The 21,992-nt window shown below is 43.1% G+C and overlaps 1 long non-coding RNA gene across 1 annotated transcript; it reads left to right on the top strand.

Annotated features, from left to right (window-relative positions):
• The first annotated feature begins 3,166 nt into the window (after positions 1-3,166).
• LOC132250619 (uncharacterized) lies at positions 3,167-14,314 on the top strand. Its single transcript, XR_009462211.1, has 2 exons — positions 3,167-3,383; positions 14,031-14,314. It is a non-coding gene; the product is annotated as an uncharacterized LOC132250619 (long non-coding RNA).
• Positions 14,315-21,992: the final 7,678 nt, after the last annotated feature.

Below are 21,992 nucleotides of genomic sequence, written 5' to 3'. Positions count from 1 at the left end.
TCTGTACCCACACACACAAAAAAACTCATAGAAAAGCATTTTATAGAATGCACAAGCTGATTAAGTACAAGCCAAGCAACAGCTCATCATAAAACCACATGTGGATAAAGTTGTTTTCCCAGATCTGTTTTGCAGATCAAAAATTGCAGAGGTTATTCTGGTAAGAAATAGTTGCAAATAAGGGTCTGAGGAAACAGTACATGCATCCAAATAAGCGTGCACATTCAGGGGCCCACGTTTCCCTCAGGACATATAACAGCAGCACATATTTGTGCCACTGCTTTTTGTCCCAGGGCATGGTCCTGCACACGCACTCTGGCATGCAGCAAATTGACCCAAGTGAGGTAGGGGAGGCTGGAACCAGTACCTGTCTTGGCCCCAACAGCCTTACCTGGGGTCCTGGGGGCCTCCTGGGGAAGTAGCGACACCAGTACAGCCACTTGGAGCCTGGCCAGCAGCCAGAGCATGGCTCTGGGGAGCCAGGCTTCATTTCTGGTTTTGCATGCTGCTGCTGCATGCACGTACCACACAGCTTTAACACCAGTATGGATCTCCTGGTGTCAAAAACAACAGTCCCGCTACAAATTAGCAGCACGGCGCATGGATGCACATGCGCCACACGTGGCTTGCAGCACTTCAAACAGCTTTGAGGCACTGCAAACTGCACATGTGTGCTCGTCAGGATGCACCCAGTGTGTTCTTCAGTAATAGGGTTCGTATGTTGGAACGAAGTGTTGCAACTTATCTGACCAGTTCAATAATCCTTACATGAGGGAAGGGCACAACTGGAAAGTATCTATTAATTTTGATTGCAAATGTATCTAGGAATAGATCTAACAGTTGGGACAACAGCTAGCACTAAAGGGATCCTAGTGCATTACAGGTTTGTGGGATTTTGTAGTGCCTGTATAGACTGGCACATAGGTCCTTGAAAATGACCTGATGCAAGTTATGTCAATGTGTTTAGGGTTTTTCCCCCCTAAACTAGCTGGAATGAAGACCATCTTATCAGGACTTTCTGCACAGCAGCCGACTGTTTGGTAAGTAAGGGAGACACTATGCTTTATTATGGCTAAAGCAACTTTGACTTTAGATAAGTGTTACCTAATGTATTCTTTGCACTAGATCCTGCCCTCTGCTGCACTAGACTAAAAGGGAAAGCACCAGGGAAGATCACCCCCTCCACTACTCCCTGTGCAAGAAATGGTTCAGGATCTCTCCTTAGAGCTTAATACAGTGCAAGAGAAAGAGTCTATGAATATTCCCACTCATGAACCCCATCCTCATGACCCAGGATCCTGGTTTTCTCTGTTTAAAAATCAGAAATTCTGATTAAAACCCCCCAAATCCAAGTTTTTCCAGAATTAAAATGAAACGCCACTAATATATGTGTGTGTGCACACGTGTGTACCAATTGAACACCTATATACATACATAGAGAGAGAGAGAGAGAGATCAGTTGAACACAATATTTTATTGATATATTTACAATTTTAAAGCAATTTGGAAGCCCACCAGTGCCTCTACCACTCCCATATAATAAAATCAATTCTAAATACCTTTACATTTTGCTGTTTCATTTTGGCTTTCTTATCACGGAAAAATAAGAGTTCTCCCTGCAGCTGTGGTTGTTGTCGTCCCCCCCCCACCTCACTCCTTTGTGGCACTGAGCAGCTGTGATATGCCTGTGCCCTGCCCATGCCATTGCCCCTTACTCCCAACCCCCAGCCCTGATGGTGCCCCTCACTTCCCGCCCACAGCCCCCCCCCATGTACACAGCCCAGCTGGACGGGGCCCCAGCTGCCAGGACTACAGGGCCAGGGACTGGGTCCGCAGCCCCCTTCCCCCTGCAGCAGCGCCCAAGTCCCAGCTCCACACGTGGGAGACAGCAGCTGCTACAGTGGAGTAGAATGCAGATCCCAGCTCCCCCTCCCCCATGGGTGGCATGGCTGGAGCGGAGCCCATCTGGAGACAGATGCAGGCTGAAGACTGCAGGCTCAGAGCTCCCTGCCCTGCTGCCCTCTCCCCCGGGCCTCCATGGCCCAACAGATGTAATCCAGCAGAGCGAGGCCGGGCAGGGAAGTTTGGTGCTGTCGCTGCTGGGAGCCCTGTGCTTCCATAGCAAAGCACCCCCTGCCTACCTGACAACACCCTCGCAGGACCCTGGCAGCAGCGAGGGGCACAACTCTGCACCACCACCCCCACTGCTACTGGGCAGGCAGGGGCCACCTTGCCATGGCAGCACAGGGGTCATGGCAATGCCACTGAGCTTCCCTGTTTCACTCTGCCCTGATGCATTGGGTCCTGCCCACTGGGCCACAGAGGCCCCAGGGGGCAGGTTGCCTGCATCCACCCCAGGCACAAATCTGGAGGGCACGCGCCCCCCATGTCCTCCCAGGAATGCATGCAGTGTCAGGGAACTGCCCCACCCCACCCTGCCTTGGAAGGAGCCACCTGCAGTCCTGTCCTGCTCCCTGCCCAGGCCCTGCAGCCACACTTCCAGCCTGGGCCCCAAGCCCCACTCGCTACCAGCAGCCCCAGCTCTAGCCCTAGTCCTAGCCCTACCCAACTCCCTCTCTCCCTCAATATGGTGGCTTTAATTGTCCCCCTCCCCCCAAGACTTATCTGCAGGCAGCTGCTCTGCTTCCTGGTGGCCATACACATGTGTACATGTGCACATGTACATGGCATCCCTGCCTGACCACACTTCTCCCACTCTCCCCAGCCCCTTGCAGACTGGAACTCTGCCAGCCTGCAAGGGGAAACCCAGTGTTTCCCATGTTTTTTCTCCTTTAATGGAAAAAAGAAATCCAGATTTTTCTCCTTAAAATTAAAAAAAAATGTGGGTTTTACCGTGTTTTACCTTGGGAAATGGAAAACCCTGATTTCTGCTCATGACAGACCAGTGTGATGTGTCCTACTCCCAGGCTGACAAGTACATACACATACTTCTCTCTTCCTATTTAGAGCTGAAGTGAATTGTATCCCACCATGTATCTTGCTTCACCTCATGTCATCATGTTCTTCCTGTAAAATTTCTGGATTGGTGGGTTTATTACCAGCAGTATTGCCCAGGGCAGAATTTTGCTTTGCATAGGTGTTTTCAAGCTATGTATGGATAAACTGGGTGAGCCTGTAGAGTTTCAAACAGAGGTGTTCCATCTGTACTCTGCCTGGGAATTCTTGATCTTAAAGAAAATCATTAACATATTTGGACTTGTAAAGTCCCTTTTAAATGCTCTGGAGTATAGCAGTTTAACTCATAGAAAGCTTCTCATGAAAAATGAACTACTTCAGTCCTTCAGAGAAATATTCAGTTCTGCAGCTGATTGAGATGATTCCTCCTTTGCAATTCAACTACTCGGCCTTCAAAAAAGCTAAAGGTATGTCTGCACAGCAAAAAAATTCCCATGTTCTTATTTCAGTTTGGGTAACCTGAGCTAAGTAACCCTTGTCACAACCCAAAGTTGTGGTTTTTGTTTGTGTGTGCTTCGGCACCGCTAAATTATTGTTGCCGCCCAAATTGTAGCTTTCTTTGCACAGTAGAGTTCTCTGCTGCGGGAGAGAACTCTGGTGCAATGGGGGATTTCCCGCCAATTTGCAGCTTCTTTGCGTGGTGCATTTCTTTTGCATCTCAGAGATGTACAGTGCAAAGGAGTTCCCGCCATTTGTATTTAGATTCGCGCCACATTATTGGCCGGTTCTAAATGTAGGCACACGTGGCGGCTAGCTATTGGCTTGCTAGCCATACAAAAGGCTTGAGTGGTTTCTGCCCAAGTTGGAGGACTCCACGAACACCAGGAGGAGGAGACTTCACCCAGTGTGAAGATCTCTAAGCGCTGCGGATCCTTACGGACCCAACGCTTTTTTCAAGCAGGCAATAGAGGCTTAACAATCGAACCCACGGAGCTTTAGCTATTCCAGAGGGAGAACAAAAGAACGAACCTCTAGCCTCTCCCCGTCGCCGAACGCAATCCAAGACGTATCCCTTTCCTGTAAACCCAATTTTCGAACCCACGGAGCCTTAACAACTCTGGGGGACCAGGGAACCGAACCAAACCCGCGGAGCCTAAACAACTCCGTGGGAAAGAATTTGTCATAGTCCTCCAACGAGGATTTAAGCGGAGCTGCACCTGGAAAGCTGTCCAGCCTACACCACTACCATCTTTGGGTGTAAGTAAATAATCTTTTCAATCAACCACTACACGTTTGTGACTAATTCTAGCTCGCCACCGGTTTTCTCCGACCCTGTGTGCCCGGGCTGCTGGCCACAACCCACATGCGCAAAGACGGGCCGCGGATCGCCCCTCCCGACTCGCACTTGGCGGGATCGGGGCCCGGCGCGCACAACCCTGATCAAAATAGCAGTAAAGACAAGGTAACTGGTTGCACCTAGTTTAGCAGCTTGGGTACGTAGGGATGCCAAGGATTGAACTCACTTAAAAAAATTGATCTAAAACCCTTGTGTTTTCTACCATTTTAATTTGAGTTAGCCAACTCTTATTAGTCAACCTAAGTTAACATTACACTGCCCCCATTCCCCCACCCCCTCCAATTCCCTTCAGGTTAAGCCTCATCTTATTAGTGGGAATCTGCTGCACAGTGTGAGGAATGACCCAGAAGCTTGTAAGATTAAAGCAGCTGGAATGGCATGGAGTGAACACAGCCAGGAGGGGAAAGAACCCAACCTAACTTTTGACAAAAGCTTGCAACAAAGACTGTTTTATTAATTATGCCAGACAGCCCAGGCAGAGAAAGAAAAAAATTGGGGGGGGGGGGGGGGAATTGTGTACACACATGCGCACACACACATCCCCCATGGGAAAATCTGCAGGGGGAGGGGAAAGGGCCACGGGGTGGGGGAAGCAGTGTTGCCCAGCATTGTACCAGCCTCAGCTGCCTCCTGGTCCCAGCAGCCCCAGCATCCGGCTGCACCAGCCCCAGCCCTGAGTGCCTTGGCCCCAGCTACCTCCCCGTCCTAGCCCCAGCTGTGCACGGGCCAGGGGGGCCCACAACCAGGGGCTGGAGTGAGGCCAGCCTCAGCTACACCACCAGGCCACAGGGCTCCATGCTTCCATGCCTCCCTGCTCCAGTAGCCTCAAAAGCGCCGGGAGCTGCCATGTGTGTCCCACCACTGGGTAGGCCGGGCAGTGAGGCATATGGCACCAAACTGCACCGTTTTCAAAAGAGCGGCAGCAAGGCACGGAGGCAGGGAGTAGAATGCAATTTGCAGCTGTAGCCCACCTTTCCCCCCGTGCAAAGATTGGGTGGCAATGTGCTCCCCACCCCTCCTTGGCTGCCCGGCATCACACATCTGGAGGAGATGCCAGGTTCCGATTGTCCCGTGAACAGAGTCGTGGCTGGGATGGGTCGTTGGGCAATCAGAGCCTGGCAGCTCGTCCAGGGGCAAGGTGGGGAACTGCACCCCACCTTGGCTGCCCACAGTGCGCTCCGATTCTCCCATGACCCCACCTGGCTGGGGCTCCATTCATGGTTAATGGGGCAACACCTGGGCCGGGTCATGGGACAATCCCCACACTGCAGCAAGGAGCAGCATGGGGCAAGCATTCACCCTGCCCCTACCCCACTCTCTCCTGCACTGTGGGGGTCTCGATCTGCCCCCACTCCCCACCAAACCCAGGGTGATAAAGAAAGATTAAAAGAAACTTGCCTGCGTGCAGCTAGAGTGGCTGCAAGTGTGCAGGGTATCTGACTGTGCTCCTCCCCCCGCCCACTGTAGCAGCCCACAGCCAGGCTGCCCTAAGACTATGCCTGCTGCTGCCCTCCACCTGCGGGGGCTGAGCCCTGTTTGCCCCTCCCATCCTCCACCTATGCCAGGCAGAGCGCAGTAGAGAGCTCCCGGCTCAAACTCAGTTATAGGAAGTTTTGTTATCAATTAGATTGGCTTTTCCTTGAAAAGATTATCTTAAATGACTGTGCTAGTTCTCTCAAAAAAGCCTGGCATAAATTAGCATTCTGTTATTGAGTAGCTCTTATCTTTTGTTTATAGTAGTTGGCTACAACCAAACTATCATTGTTTTAAAAGCAAACTGCATTCCTTCTGCTTTCAGGGGGAAAACGGAAAAGCTGTGTTCTAATATTCCACTCCAAGAACTTAAATTAAGCCTGCATTCCAGGGATTTTGCTGGATTCTTTTCTCATTCTTTCCCTTCTATAAAGCTTGACATTAAGACAACTTTGTGTTATATACATGACTGATCATGATAAAAATCTAGAAAAACAGAAGTTGTCATTAAGCAGAGTATGAATTAATAGCTGTTACCTGATTCCAAATATAAAGGGAGAGAGTAAAGAAAAATGTCAGTACTTTGTAAAAATAAACATAATGCTTTGATCTTCACCCTACTCTTCTTCCCAGCTTAGGTCCCAAAAATTTGCAAATTTGACCACAGTGCCCTTCCTGTACCTGCAAGTAACTTGTGGTGGAGAGCAGAACATAGGGAAACCACCAATAAAGCAGTGGGGTGAAGCTAGGGAGCTTTGGCTTGAGGGATGTTTCTCCTTTCCCTCTCCAGAAGTGAGAGCATAAGATCATATGGTTTTGAAACAAAATAGGGGGAGAAGAACATTCTTCAAAGAAAATAAATATGATTTTATGGAAATATCATCTCCTAAATTGGCAAAGATTCAGAAAGGAATGAAAAACATCCAAAAAGCCCTTCCTTTCAAGTTCTAGCTTGGGAGCCAAATTTAAAAGGAGTCTTAGTTTTCAAGTTGGTTTACCTAGAGATTTATAAGACTACTAATGTACCAGATTTTTTAAACTATCTGTTTTCACCTGGTTGTTGTCTCGCAGGAGTGAGCATATGAACAGGAGCAGTGTGAATGCCCCTCACTCCAAAATGCAATGAATGGTCTCAACATTCTTGTTTTGTATATATGGAAAGTCTCATCTCGTTTTTCCTCTGACCCCTTCTTCCACAAAATAAAATGCCCTTTAGCACATAATAAAACAATACTAATATAAAGAGAGGTTGGAAAGATGCTATAAAGATTATTTCTGATGTATGCCCCCAAAAAAGCATCTTTTTTTTGCTTTCAGCCAGTGAAATGAACTAGCTGCATTTTTTCAGTGAATGTTCCATTTTGTAAGCTATTAATGATTTTTGGAGACATAACAGGCAAGATCCTCTTACAATAACCGCAATCCTATTTCATACTGTTAGAGTCCTTGAAAAACTGTTAACACAAAAAGCATAGGGAGGTGGGCGGGTTTCCTTGCCACTTCCTGTGTCTTAGTCTTAAAGGTAAGATAAAGGGGTGTTACAAAAGTAAATACAGTAACATTGTTCAGGGACTGTAGCAGAGTGAAGTAAAAGAAAAAAATTACACGTAGGCTCCTAATAGGAAATAGGAGTTTGCCCAACAAGTCCAAATTGTGAAAGTTACCTCTAAAATTGTATTCATGGAGGTGTTTGTGCACTTGTGCTCAAAAGTCCTGTAATCCTGGGTGCAGCTAGGGAGTTGGATATATAACTACTTAATTAGTATGCATGAATGTAGGGGTTAAATGCCTGCAAACAAACGTGAATGCAATGTAGCAGGCTGAATTTTACAGAACACATTTGCAAACTGATCTGAAAAGCTAGGTCTGGGCTGTAAAACTAGCTGCCCACAAGCTGCACGTGACCCTGTAACGGGGCCTTCTCGGGGCTGATCTGCCATTGGCCCGCCAACTTGTTTCTGGGCCAACCACCCGCCTTCTCATCTCCCATGTCTTGATGACATCTAATTAGGGTGTTAATTAGGTGGGAGGCTGCTCATTTCTTGCCCCTATGCCAGGGGGCAGTATCTGCAGCTCTGTTTCATAGTAGGTAGGGTCGGAAGGGACCTGAGCAGATCATCAAGTCCGACCCCCTGCCATGGACAGGAAAGAATGCTGGGGTCAAATAATCCCGGCAAGGTGTCTATCTAGCCTCCTTTTGAAAGCCCCCAGGGTAGGAGCAAGCACCACTTCCCTTGGAAGTTGATTCCAGATCCTAGCCGCCCTGACTCTGAAGTAGTGCCTCCTGATGTCTAGCCTGAATCTACTCTCAGTCAACTTATGGCCGTTATTCCTTGTTACTCCCAGTAGTGCTCAGGGGGAACAAGGACTCTCCCATTGCCTGCTGGTCTCCCTTGGCCAGTTTATGGATGGCCACCAGATCCCCTCTCAGCCTTCTCTTGTGGAGGCTGAACAGGTTCAGGTCTCGTAGCCTCTCCTCATAGGCCTGCCCTGCTGCCCCCTGATCATGCAGGTGGGCCTCCTCTGGACCCTCCCGATATTGTCCACATCCCTCCTGAAGTGCGGTGCCTAGAACTGGATGCAGTACTCCAACTGCAGCCTGACCAGTGTCACGTAGAGGGGGAGGATCACCTCCTTGGACCTGCTTGAGATGCATCTGTGGATGCATGACAACGTGCGGTTAGCCTTCCTGACTGCGTCCCCACATTGGCGGCCCATGTTCATCTTGGAGTCTATAATGACTCCAAGATCCTTTTCTGCCTCTGTGCTTACGAGAGGGGAGTTTCCCAGCCTGTAGGTGTGCTGCTGGTTCTTTCTCCCTAGGTGCAGTACCCTGCACTTGTCAGTATTGAATCCCATCTTATTCTCATCCACCCACCCCTGTATCCTGTCCAGTTCCAATTGCAGCTGTCCCTCCCTTCTAGCGTGCCCACTTCTCCCCACATCTCAGTGTCATCCATTAATTTGAACAAGGTGCTTTTCACTCCTTCATCCAAGTCACTGATGAATATGTTGAACAGCGCAGGTCCGAGGAACAAGTCCTGGGGGACCCCACTGCCCACATCCCTCCAGTTCGAAAATGACCTGTCCACCACCACTCTCTGGGTATGGCCCTCCAGCCAACTGGTGACCCATCTGACTGCTCCTCCCCTACACCACAGCCCAAGCCTCACAGATGGCATCCACAGTTCTTATCATCACCAGCCCCATGCTGGGCCCCAGAATCCTTCAATACAGACCCCCAACTAGATTCCCTCCAATCAGGTGGCCTACTCTGCCCTCATTCTGGGCTGCCGAGATCCCTGAGCTGTTCTCCCTCTCAGGTTTGGTCCCTCCAGGACCTTTGGCCATACAGGCCCTGGCCTCACCTCCAAAGCCAGTCAGAAACCTCAGACCCTCAGCTCTAGGCATCCCACGTGGTAGGTGTCTGGCCCTTTTGACCCTTTCAGTCATGGCCCCAGCATTGACCATTCAAGTGTTTTCAAGTCAGGTCTATGAGCCTCTAGCCCCCTCTCTAACTTGGGTCCGCCTTCTTAGCCCAACTATGGGTTAACCCACCCAGTTGTGGGAGCTGGGGTTATTAAGGTGCCCTGACCCACCTTTCACCAGGGTGGTAACTGGCCTGGTATTTCCTAGAGGCTTCTGTGCCACTGGGAGCCCCACTAGGCCACCCACTCCCAGCAGGGTACAGTTTTAGGTCATGCCCAGGACCAGGAGCCTCCAAACCATCCCCTACAGCTCCAGCCCTTACCTCCAGGATGTTGCATGCAGCCTTGCAGCCAGCCAGTGTTACTGCCTGGTCTGCCAGCAGTGAACTGCTCTGTTTATATAGGCTGCCAGGGATCTAAAATGGCCACGGCAATCAAGCACCTGCTGGCTGCTTGGCTCAGTCCTTAAAGTGGCAGGCACCAACAGTGCCCTGCCACATGCCCATTAGGGGTTAACCTACACCCCCCCCTACCTCCCCCACCAGGTGCCCACTTGGCAGCCACTCTTCAGGTTTGCTCTCCCAGCTTCCTCCTCCCACCCTAGGAGTAGGGTAGTGAAGCATGGCACAGTGCTGGGGGATTCTTCTAGGGTGCCTGAGAAGCAGTGCAGGGTGCAGCAGGTAGAGTGAGAGGGGCACACAGTTCAGTTCAGGAGGGGCATGCCCAGCATGTACCAGAGAGGATGCAAGGTGCAGTGAAGTGTGGGGGAGGGGAGGGGGGGGAGGCGGGCACTTGGGCATACATTACAGCATCAGGGGGGCCTGCAGTATGCAGTTCCAGAGGCTCATACCCCCTCTCTAGCGCCCCCCCTTAGAAGTTGAACAGCCCTGAGCTAGGTTATGCCTGCAGTAGAGAATAAGTAACCCTTCTACCTGTGTATGGGGACCCATAGTGAACCCATAGACCTGCTAAATCCTACTGGAGCAGGTCTATCTCCCTCTTTTTTCCTTCAAATGAACTAGTCAGTGCACTTGAGTCAACAGATGGGGTGCCATAAATTGGTGGTGGCATGAACCAGTGACAAATACTAACCTTCTGGAGCAAGGAAGAGAAGGGAGGAAATATTTTTGTCAGTAGGAAGTCCAAGGCACCCAAACCATGGGGGAGTGCAACCTGTGCATGATACTTTACCTGTGGCTGTGCATAAAAGTACAGTCTTGTCAAATATATTTTGCCCTCTACCTTTCAGTGTTTTGAAAAGAGGCTTAAAGGTTTGTTTTTACCATAGTTGTCCACTTAGAAACTGTTTTTCATCCTTGTTCACCAGAAGGATGAAGTGTTTCAACGGCAACTTGCTAAATGCCTTTACAGTTGCCTCCATAGTTCTTGAGTTTCCCTTTTTGTTTTCTTGTTTGCTATGTGCCCCCACATATTAACAGGATGTGACATTGCTAGTCAGCTTTTTGGGCAGAAAAAGAAAATTATAGTAATGTAGCAGACATGAACAGATTAACTTGTCCTGCCTTTGTCTCTCTCTAAAATAGATTTCACAAATGCAGAAACATTTATCATCACACTCAAGAGCCTTTGACAAAAAAGATAATTCAAAATGCCTAAAAACATTTTGAACCAATGATTCTCTACCTCTTCTGCTGTACCAAAGCTGAAATTCCTTTTTCCAGAAGAGTTTTTGAGAAGCCGATTCAGAAAGCAAGGTCATGCTCCAATGCCATCCAAGTCGTGTTTTTTTGCTGGGTTTTTTTTCCTGTTTTGTGCTTATCTTCTGACCCATGCCTTACAGCCATGATACTGCATGTCTGGAAGGGATGCTAGTCATAATGCTATTGCACATTGACTTGGATTGCTTGAGCGAGTGAGTGAGTGAATGAGTATCAGTCAAAGGCAGATTATTTCTTATACCCAAATATTTGCTTACATTAAAGCCAGTGGAAACTCTAGGACCATTCCTTTGTTAGTGCAACTCCACTAGTGAAATGATGCCAGCAGTGAATTTAGCCATACTTTTGTGTATCTAATGCTTTATCTCATTTCAGATGGTATTCTTATGCAGCATATCAGAGGAGACTGTCGAATATTACAGTAATTATTCAGGCAAAAAACTTTATATACAACTAAAGTTTTCAAATAAACCCATTTCAATAAAAATAGTTTGTCTTACAGGAATATTTTGAGAAACTAAGAATATTGTGCACCTCTGTTCCCTTAACTGGGTGGAAGAGAAGTTTCACAGAAGACTAGGAAGTCTTGCATCGTTCCTGCCTTCTACCTTGTGATTAAAAAGTACTGGACTGCACCAACCCACAACCATGGGGATGACAGGTCCTAATTAAAGCTTCCAGTGCCCCAGCAAGACTAAATTATAGTGCCTGATATGAGGTCAGAGACAGGAAAGTTGACAGCACCTAAGAGTGCCTTTTCAACCCTGATGCCATATGTTTTGAGTGATAACATCTTATGGGAAACAACAGTAGATAAAGCCAATATTAATAATCCATCACACCATTATCTACAGAGCAGCACTGACAATCTTCAGCCCTTTGCAGATATTTTTTATATATAACAAATAGTAAAATTATGTAATATTGATCATTTGTTCATAAAGCAGTGAACACCAACCATGCGCTGATATGAGTTGAAAACATTTTAGCCCCAGAGTTATTAGTGAGAATATTCTAACCTGGTACAGTCTTTATTGATAGCATGATATGGTTGCAAATCCTATTCCACAAGTAAACAAACATAACTATAACAGACACAGGGTATATAGCAGGGGTGAGCAAAATGCGACCTGGGGGCTGAACGCAGCCTGCCAGGCCATTCTATCTGGCCTGCGGAGCCCCTAAAAAAATCTAGAAAATTATTATATATCTGCCCCTAGCTGCCTGTCATGTGGCCCTCAATGGCTTGCTGAAACTCAGTAAGCGACCCTCTGCCTGAAATAATTGCCTGCCCTGGTATATAGAGTAGCAAATACTAGACAAAATAGTGTAATGGGCCATAAAAATGTAACGTCTCCACAATGAAGAGGTTAAAGTTTGTGTCTATCTGTTTGCATTAACAAGATACAATTATTGATATGCAGTTATTAAGGTTGTCACCTATAAAACACCAAAATGTGACTTGGAGTCCAGAGGCCAAATCGAAAGAGAATGCCTTCATTTCTGACACTTGGGTCCCTGGTGGTGGTGTAAAAGACCAATGCCAGTTTTGTTTTATTTTGTTATCTTACCTCCATCTGCCCTTCCAACCAGCTAATAGTTTATGTAGCAATATCAGTTTTTGGAACATGTTGAAGCCATCATAATGGCTGCTTGATTTAGTTAATTAACTGGTTTAGTTTGAGGAGTTTATTCTCTGCAGTGCTTTCTACCAGGGTGAATCTCCCATTCCAGTGAAAGGATTTTTGTTTTAATTACTCCTGCAGAAAGTAGAGTTGGATGGTTGGTTCTTTCCCAGACATATTTTTGTTGTAGTAAAAAAAAAAAAAAAGCAGCTTTCTAAACAAAATATTAATTAATACTATTTGCACACATGGGGGGATTAATTAGGGACATGGGGTAGTATAGTTTGTGTGAGAGCCTCAGATAGCCTACTGTCCTTGAAATGATGCAAACTGTGTGAAGGCACACAATTTCAAGCAGCAGCATTTCCCTAGAGCATCCCTACATTGCCCATTTGTCTCCATGTCACACTAACTTCTCTTTACTTGAACAAAGATAAAGAGCTGGGTAATATTCTATTCCCAGTTATACCAGCACCGCTCACAACTTCACTGGGGTTGAGTCAATGTAATTGAGAAAAAAAAACTAATCTTGCACTTTGTTTCACTGAAAAGAAAGAGACTGTTTTTCTTATAAAGCAGTCTTAACGGCCTTCTTTTTAACTCGCTTTAATACTTGCTTATTCACTGCTTAGTAGCCATCCCTGTAAGCCTAGTTTTCTTCATCTTCTCTTGTGGATGGCAGGGAACAATAAATTACTAGATCCTATTTTAGCTAATGGATTACAGAGAAGCAGACGCAGCACAATTTACGTTCTGTTATAAATTAAGTGAGGGTGATGACATGCTTTACTGGCTAAAGCTCGTACGTAAATAAATCAAGCAGTGATTTGAATATCAAGTGTTTGGCATGAAACAAGTTATTTAAAAAGAAGAAACAAAGAAAAAATAAAGAAATAAAATTGAAATTATAGCAAAAATATTTTACCAAATTGGAAAAGCCTCTTTGAGATCTCTGTTATACTTACAGTATGCTCATGGACAAGAATTCCAAAAGTGATCCTGGTATATTTGTTAAAGTGGTTTCACTTTTCCACCATAAATGGCATTTAAAAGGATTTATAGCTCAACTGGGAACAACCATGCTCTTAATCAAAGCTTGACATCATTTCACTCCTAGGTCAAGTCCCTTTAATTCATAGAATTTCATCTAAAGGCTTGATCCTCCAGTCCTTACTCAGGCAAAGTTACTAATAAGAAAAGGAACTGAGGAGTTAGAGGTTTACTCGAACTGAAAGCCTGGAATTGCAGTCTTAGACAAAATTCTTATGAAAACCAGTAGGAATTTTGGTGAAGTAAATGACCTCAGGTCCAGGCCCTCAGTTTGACCTTCAGGTATTGATATGTTATCTGCATATGTGTGTAATTTAAAAAATAAAATAAATTTGTTGGCACAACATTAGCAGGGAAGTGGTTCCTTTAAGAAACTCAGTGTTTCAAATTACAGTTCTGTTTCTGGCGTTGCTAAGCATATCTCTGAAAGACTAAAGAAAGTAAAAACACTTGACTCATATATTCCAGAGATTATTCCACATTTATTTAATTTTTTTTCCAGGTGCCTATATTTCTATACTGAGGAAGGCTAAAAGGTTAAAATGACGGCACCCCAGAAGGAAATTAAGATGACATCCAACAATACTACCAGTGAAGGAACTTTCACTCAACCTCATCCAATTTGCACTTAGCTTCTTCTAATGTGCAGTGGTTCACTTTGTAAATATCTGGAAGGGACATTAAAATCAGGCCACACATTTCAGAAGTCTTGGGTCAAAGTTATCTTTTTTGTGTGGCTTCTATTATGTGTTGTAGGTATCCAATAAAAAGTAGCCTATTAAATTATTCATTTGTTTGAAGAGGTGTGCTTTTAAGCTCAGTTCATTTAAATGTTGGTCATTTTAAACTGTGATAAAGATTGCTTCAATTCACAGAGTCTGGATTATTGCTATTAGTACTTTAAAACATTCATTCTAAGGAGATGTAGTTTTTACATTAAATTTCAGAAAGAATAATGAAGAATTACTCATATCAGGGACAGATAGTAAATACACTAGTGAAGCAATGCACTGATGAGTTAGTCAAAAACAAAACAAAACAAAAAACCCTGTTCCATTTGTTTTGGGGTTTTTTGTTTTTTAATTGCAGCTTTGATACTTGCAATTCTGTCTTGGGCAGGGGCTGCCTACTGTATTGATAAGAGTCTGGTGATCTTGTGAATTGGATAAAGATCAGTTAAGGCAAATTCAAAATCACTTCCATTAATTGTCAAAAATAAATAAATAATATTAAAAAAAATAATCAGGATTTGAACCAAGATCCAGATCAGTGTTCCACATTCTCAGTTTTGTTCCTAATCATGTAGCTTTCCTTCTCTTGAGTATAAGGACAGTCCTGTTACCAGCAGGATTAAGCTCACTGTCACTGTTAGTGCTTGGGTTTCTAAAGCAGAATTCATCTTCCTAAAGTATACTGTAATAGTGTGCAACAGCCAGTCTCTTCTGAACCAAACCATAATGTTTATTACAATAATGTTATGGATATAGTTAATAGTATTTTTCATTTCTAGCACACCATGTTGCAGTGAGATGTCAGAGACGCAAGAAGAGTTGAAATGCCAGAAGTATTCACAATACTTTTCAGCAGAAGAAAAGCCTTTTCCAATTAAACAGTTTTTAAAAATTGTACATAATGTTCCCATTTGTGCAAATATGATTTAAGGTTTCTTTTGTTCTATTTTAAAACACTCTTTATTAGTATACATATAGATATTTATGCACACACATACTCCCTTTAAAAATTCATCTTTATGTTTTTGGTAATTTCTAATTGTTTTAATAGAACTGAAGATAGACTTCATCTATCTACAAATTTAAGACAACAATTGGGTTATCAAATGAAAATTTGATGCTATATCACATTTATACCTACCTCTTATCTTCTTTACTCATAACCAAGAAACAGATGAATTCAAGATCTTGAGATACGGATTATTCTATAAAACATTTGGAATGTCAGAGTCAGAAGTGATAGACAATGAGCTATTCTGACAGACAAATAGGGTTCTTTTAAGTAAATATATTTTAGATAGTAGTTTAGGATATTGTTTGTGGTTGAAGGAAAATAATATTATTTACACATAGGGATTGTATTAAGTATTCAAATAAATTATTGATATGACATTTCAAGAATGATAGCACAAACTATAGATAGCTTCCGATATGTCCATCTCTGTGGATCATGGTTTGGAGTACAGTACTTGCATTGCTGTTATACAACATCTATACGAATGACCAACTAATCAATTTGGAAACAAAATGTTTTATCTATGCAGATGACCTGCCCATAACAACCCAAAACACTGACCATGTTGAAAAATCCCTAAGCAAGGAACTAGTTGGCCTAACCTCATACTACACTGAAAAACAATTACATGCCAACCCAGTGAAAACAAAAGTATGTGCCTTCCATCTGAAAAACCATGAGGCCAACCTCCAGCTCAACTACATGGTACAGGACCCCACTATCCCACTGTCCAAATCCAATATACCTTGGAGTAACCCTTGATCGAATCCTCTCATACAAAGAATACATCATGAGAACAAAAGCAAAGGTATGCACTTGGATCAAAATTCTACATAAGCTCACCAACTTGAAATGGGGAGCTAACTCCTCAACCACCCAAATCACTGCTCTGGCTCTCTGCTTCTCCTCTGCTGAGTATGTGAGCCCTGTATGGGAAAGATTCATAAAAGCCAAGCGCCTTGATCCTATACTCAACGACAGCTGTTGGTGCACCACGGGATGTCCAAAGCCTAACATCCTAAACACTGTGTACCTGCTGACTGGCATCACTCCACTTGACATCAGAAGAGCAGTGGCCAGCAGGATAGAATGATCGAGACAAACTAATGGTATGAGACACCCGCTGTACAACCATCCCGCAGCACACAAACGTCTGAAGTCATTCAGGAGCTTCCTTACCAGCACGCACCCTCTTGATGCCACAACGAAGGAGACACCTGCAGATGTGGAACGAGAGGCTGAAGAAAATACCTGACAGCAGAAAAATATACACTTCAGCAGCCAAGTCCTTACCACCAGGGGCTGGCAAACCATGGTAAAATTGGCAGTGTCTCAAGCACTTACGTACCAGAGTCAGGAACTAATGAAGAAGTGGGGCTATACCATTGGTTTAACCACTGTGACTGCAGCACAAAGCCTCAGACTATGCAACACCTGCTGTAATGCCTGCTGCTTGAAGGCATGTGTACAATGAAAGACCTTGCAAAACGTAACGACGAGCACAAATGTGTAACAAAATGATCAAATGTGGTATAGAGACATGAGAAGAAGAATCTCTGTAGATTTGTTTCTTTCATAACATTTCTAAAGATCATGTCAAATTTAGAAATCAGATATTTGTGAAATTTTGTCTTATAAAGACATTTCTTCTATTGTATGACAGGCTTGTGTATAAAAATTGCTTAAATGCAGAGATATAAAATAGTTTTGTTTGTGTTGTGCAAAAGGTATAAAAGTATTAAGGATGGCATCACTTAGGGTTATTAATACTTTTATAGTCCCCAACTCAGAGAGAAACGGGATCCATAGGAATGTTCCTACCTTGAACAAGGGGTTGGATTAGACTTCTTGAGGTCCTTTCCAGCCCTACTTTTCTATGATTCAGTGATAAAAAAATATATTTTCACCCATAGGCTGAAACTGAGAGTCTAAAAGGAGACTTCTGAAAGAATCACTTCATAAGAGTCAATATAGAAAAATATGAATAGTGAGCTACTGTTTGATCACTCTCAGATCTACATGTACTGTCTCACATTTACTGAAAGTTAACGTATAAGGAAAATTACCCATGTTCATTGGGTGATGGATTTAAAATATAGGATATGTCCATATTTGTTCCACATGATTTGAATCTAGAATCACAGGAAGCTATAGCTGAAAGGGACCTTCCAAGATCATCAAGTTCAGCCCCAAGTCAAAGTAGGATCATCCCTGTTGAAACCATTCCAGACAAGTGTCTGTCTAATCTGCTCTTGAAAATTTCCAAGGATGGAATTTCTCTGTTCCAATGCTTGACCAGCCTCAGAATCAGAAAGTTCCTGCTAATCTCCAACCTCAGTCTCCCTTGCTGTAACTTGAGGTCATTGTTCCTAGTCCTGTCCTCTGCAACTATAGGCTCATCTCCACCTACATATATTCATATTAAAAAGAAAAAAGGGACTGTGTCTTTGCTTGTTTGATGCATTGTTACAAACAGGCTTTGTGAGTACTATTGTTAACTCTCATTTCTTTTGACAGTGGCTTAGTGATTAATATTTCCTGATCTATTGTTATACTGTCCAAGTAGCCTGTTGCCTTGAATTTGTGACCTAGCTTTGGATACTGATAATACAACTTAACCTCTATTTCACTGGAGGCTGCAAAATTACCCTGGGAGGGAGGGGCTGGGGGGAAACCAAAGAAAACTTATTCACCAACAAATACATTTGAGAGAAAGAGTGGCACATTTCAGGATTTACAAATTTTGGAAAAACAAATCATCCCTGCTTAAACACTAATTTGAATGGTATTACACAATGTAGAGATGTGACCCATTGCTTTGAACTGTAGTATTAAGCATTTAATCTCCTCGTGTGATGTTTGCTGCTAAGGGGAAAGGATGTCCAGAAGTCAGTCCAAGAATTACTCCACATAATCGGGATCAAAATCTTACTGTTTGTATTTATTCATATGGGCAGTCTCATTGAAGTCAATGGAATTACTGATGCTCATCTGTTAAAGCTGTTACATATTTTTTTTGTTTAATAAAATAAGTTAAGCACATGAAGTATTAGCAGAACTGAAGGACTTAGTTAATATGTTCCCTTACATAGAATTTTACAAGCAAGATTAAGTGGTGAGGAAATCTCTATATACCAACTGCATAATTGATCATTTGACTTATTTACTTCTGACAAAGCCATAAAAGAGCCAGCTGAGACAAGGCACATGGGGCCAGATCATACCAGGACACTCATACCAGAAACGGGTGCCAAGTGAAATTTTCAGAAGTGTTTCTCTATATGTTTAGGTGCCTATACACAAGTAAAAAGCTGCTCAAGCAAGTAAAAGGTCAGTGTGGTCATAATCCCTTATGCATACTTTTCAGTTAGCTCAGGACTGATTTAAGCACCACATTTACAATATGAAGTGAGACAGAGTAGCTACCCACCTCAGGATTCTGCATCATGGTGCTGTCTAAGGAAGGGGTTGGCAACCTCCAGCCCACAGGCCAGATGCAGCTCACAGAGCTATTGGATCCAGCCCATGAACATGGGGCTTCAGCAGCATTCAAGCAACAAGGGGCTTCAGCTGTGGGCACTCTTTTAATCCTGCTTCAGAGACCAGCAGCAGCCACAGTGTCTTAGTGCCTTCCTGGCCATCCATCTCTGACCCAGAGGGGATTGTTCCAACCTGCAGCTGGGAACGTTTCCTGCACTCTGATGCAAGGTACTAACCTATTGTAATCTGCTAGGATTACAAAAAAGGGTGTCATCTTCTCTCGCATATAGTATTTTTCTCTAGTCAAGAGTTGGACATTTGAGGTGGCTCAGTTCTATTTTACTCATCATATACACAAGCCAATATAAAATCCCATCTCCGCAATATAGTAATGATTATTTATGAGGTGCAATATTTCTAGAATCTGTTCTGCCCATATCCAGTAGAATATGGCCTGAGAAATCTCAATCATTTCTTCCAACATCCATTAAGTATATTATAAATCTCCTCAATTATGTGAAATCTTATTTATCTAAAAAATATATATTTTTTAAAACCTCTTGCCATTTTGACAATTGGGGCTCGGTGGCACCTGATTTCAAGCAGGACGGTGGCAAGCCTGAGGTAAATGCTACCATTTTACCTTAGCTATTGACTCATAGTTAATGGAGTCCATCCATTTATCTAATGCAGCATTTTAGCCTCACGAAACCCCACAAAATACTGTGAATGTTATCCCTTGTATATTCAGTTCTTTTTACTTTAAGTCACCTTCACCTCCCAAACACAGAAGTTCACAGCTCAAAGATGGGAGTTCACAGAAAACTGTTCAAAATCTTTTGGAAAAAATGTTCTTAAACTGTTTGGAATACCAACTTTAGTGGATGTAGGACATGGTTTGTTTCCTACTCCTTTTTGACGCATTCAGATTTGAATTACTGAACAGGAGTAGTTTTCATTCTTTCCATTAGCATTTTATTCTTTAATGCAACATGCAGTGCCATTCAACTAAATACCATTTTATTAAGTATCTTTTTTACCCTGAAAATAGGGTATTTTCAGGAAGCAGGTGTGAAGGAAGTTTAGATGCATCATTTAGACCATCAGGAATTGCTTTGCTGATTATACGTGGCAGCTATATATTTCCATATAGAATTTTTCCACACTTGATAACCAGATTAAATGAGAGAACTGAACTATGAACCATGACATAATAATATGAATGATTTTGATATAATCTGAATGGTTTTCAACCATTCTCAAAACATCCATTGTTTAAATTTAAACTTGATATTACATTACTTAGTAATGGAGGGGAAGTGCTTGGTAGCTGTACTGCTTGAGGGATTTGTGAAGAGATATGCATGCCCCAATTATATCCTGCTTCAAGAAATCTTTTAAACATGGACATTGTGGTTTCAGCACATGCATAAACGTTTTCTGAAATGAGAAATTTTCCTGAATTGAGCCTAAGTCATCTGTTCAAGTTGGTGGTAATCAAAAGTTGTTACTACCCAGTGGCAGATCATAATAGCCTCAGGCCATATTCTACTGGATATGGGCAGAACAGTTTCTAGAAATATTGCACCTCATAAATAATCATTACTATATTGCGGAGATGGGATTTTATATTGGCTTGTGTATATGATGAGTAAAATAGAACTGAGCCACCTCAAATGTCCAACTCTTGACTAGAGAAAAATACTATATGCGAGAGAAGATGACACCCTTTTTTGTAATCCTAGCAGAGGCTGGAAGCCAATTACTGAAGAAACTATTGAACTGTAAACACTCCACCCTTAGAGTGGTCCCTCCAAAATGGGACTGTGTGAGAAAACAAGCTATCTGTGGATAAGCAGGAGATATTGAGAACTTTGTAGTTTAGTATGTTCACATCAGAATTTATTAAAAGCACATTTCATTGCTGCTTGCAGATACATTATTTTTTATGCCAGAAACATGCAACATTTAAATAAATTTTAAAAGCCTTCACTTTATATAGGTTCAGAAAACATCCTGTTTTTGATTCTAGCAATGTAACTCAAACTTTGAAAGATAACTAATTATCTTTAATAGTAAAAGGAAAAAAATAGAATACCTTGTAAATTCAGAGATCTTGAACACGTATACTTTTACCTCTACTTTAGAAACTACTTGTGAAAAGGCCAAATATGAAAGTGAATACTCGCTACACTCATAATAATCATAGATAAGTAGGACTGGAAGGGACCTCAAGAAGACATGTAGTCCAAATCCCTGCCTGAGTCAAGAAAGGTCTTATGTCCCATACAGGGATTGGACCTGGGTCCTTGGCCTCACACTAGGACCACATGATATTTCTGCTTGACACTACAGTTATTTCCATTTCAAGAATAAGATCATTCCTTAGTAGCAATAATCCCTGATGAATACGTTTGGAAAAAAATAATTTTAATAATAAGTTTATTTGTTTGTTTGGTTTTACTTTAGCTAACTGAGGTAGGATCAACTGAGGACAATTAAACCTACTCCTGTAGCCTCTGAAATCCAAATTTCTATGGGTGTAGACTCAGGTCTTACCTCTAATTAGGGGTGAGTCCTTTTGTACAGCACATCTACTAAAGCTTGAATAGTCACTTTGGAATTATAAACCTAGTGGAATTTAAGGAATGAAATATTGCTTACCCATTGAGTAATATACTCAGTAGGCAAGTAATAGCATTGAGTAATATTCTGTTGGGCAAATAGAAACTACGTAGTTATAGGAATCTCTGTGTTTCTTCTGTACTTTTAAAATAAAAAAACCCCAAAAATAAAAAACATTTTATAATAGCTAAAAATGACCTGGGTCAGGTGTTTTCTGATAGGTAATTCATCCAAATTATATCAGTTCATGGTACTTAAATCAATATTTTTAAACTGCTTTCATTCCCCTCTTTACAGACTTTTCTTACATTTGAGCTGGCTCTGTTCTTTTTTGCAGCACAAACAAACCAATAACTAGTAATTTGATATAGTTAGTATAATTTATGAGGTGCAGTGTTTTCACATTCTATTCTACCCATGTCAGATGTTCCTTTTCGTGCTTCTTGTGTCCTCCATGTGGGGAAGGGTGGGGAAGGCAAAACAGCAGCCTGTATTGACTTTAAGAAGTTTTCTTTCCACTTTTTCTCTTGGAGTAAAATTGGCCACTCCAGGAGAAAAATAACCTAGGAACAAACATAGTTAAATCACTTCCAGGAGAGTTTCTCCAGGGAGA

The sequence above is a fragment of the Alligator mississippiensis genome, chromosome 5 (genome assembly GCF_030867095.1).
Source record: "Alligator mississippiensis isolate rAllMis1 chromosome 5, rAllMis1, whole genome shotgun sequence".
Classification (NCBI taxonomy): domain Eukaryota; kingdom Metazoa; phylum Chordata; order Crocodylia; family Alligatoridae; genus Alligator; species Alligator mississippiensis.
This window is presented reverse-complemented; position numbering and strand designations above follow the sequence as displayed.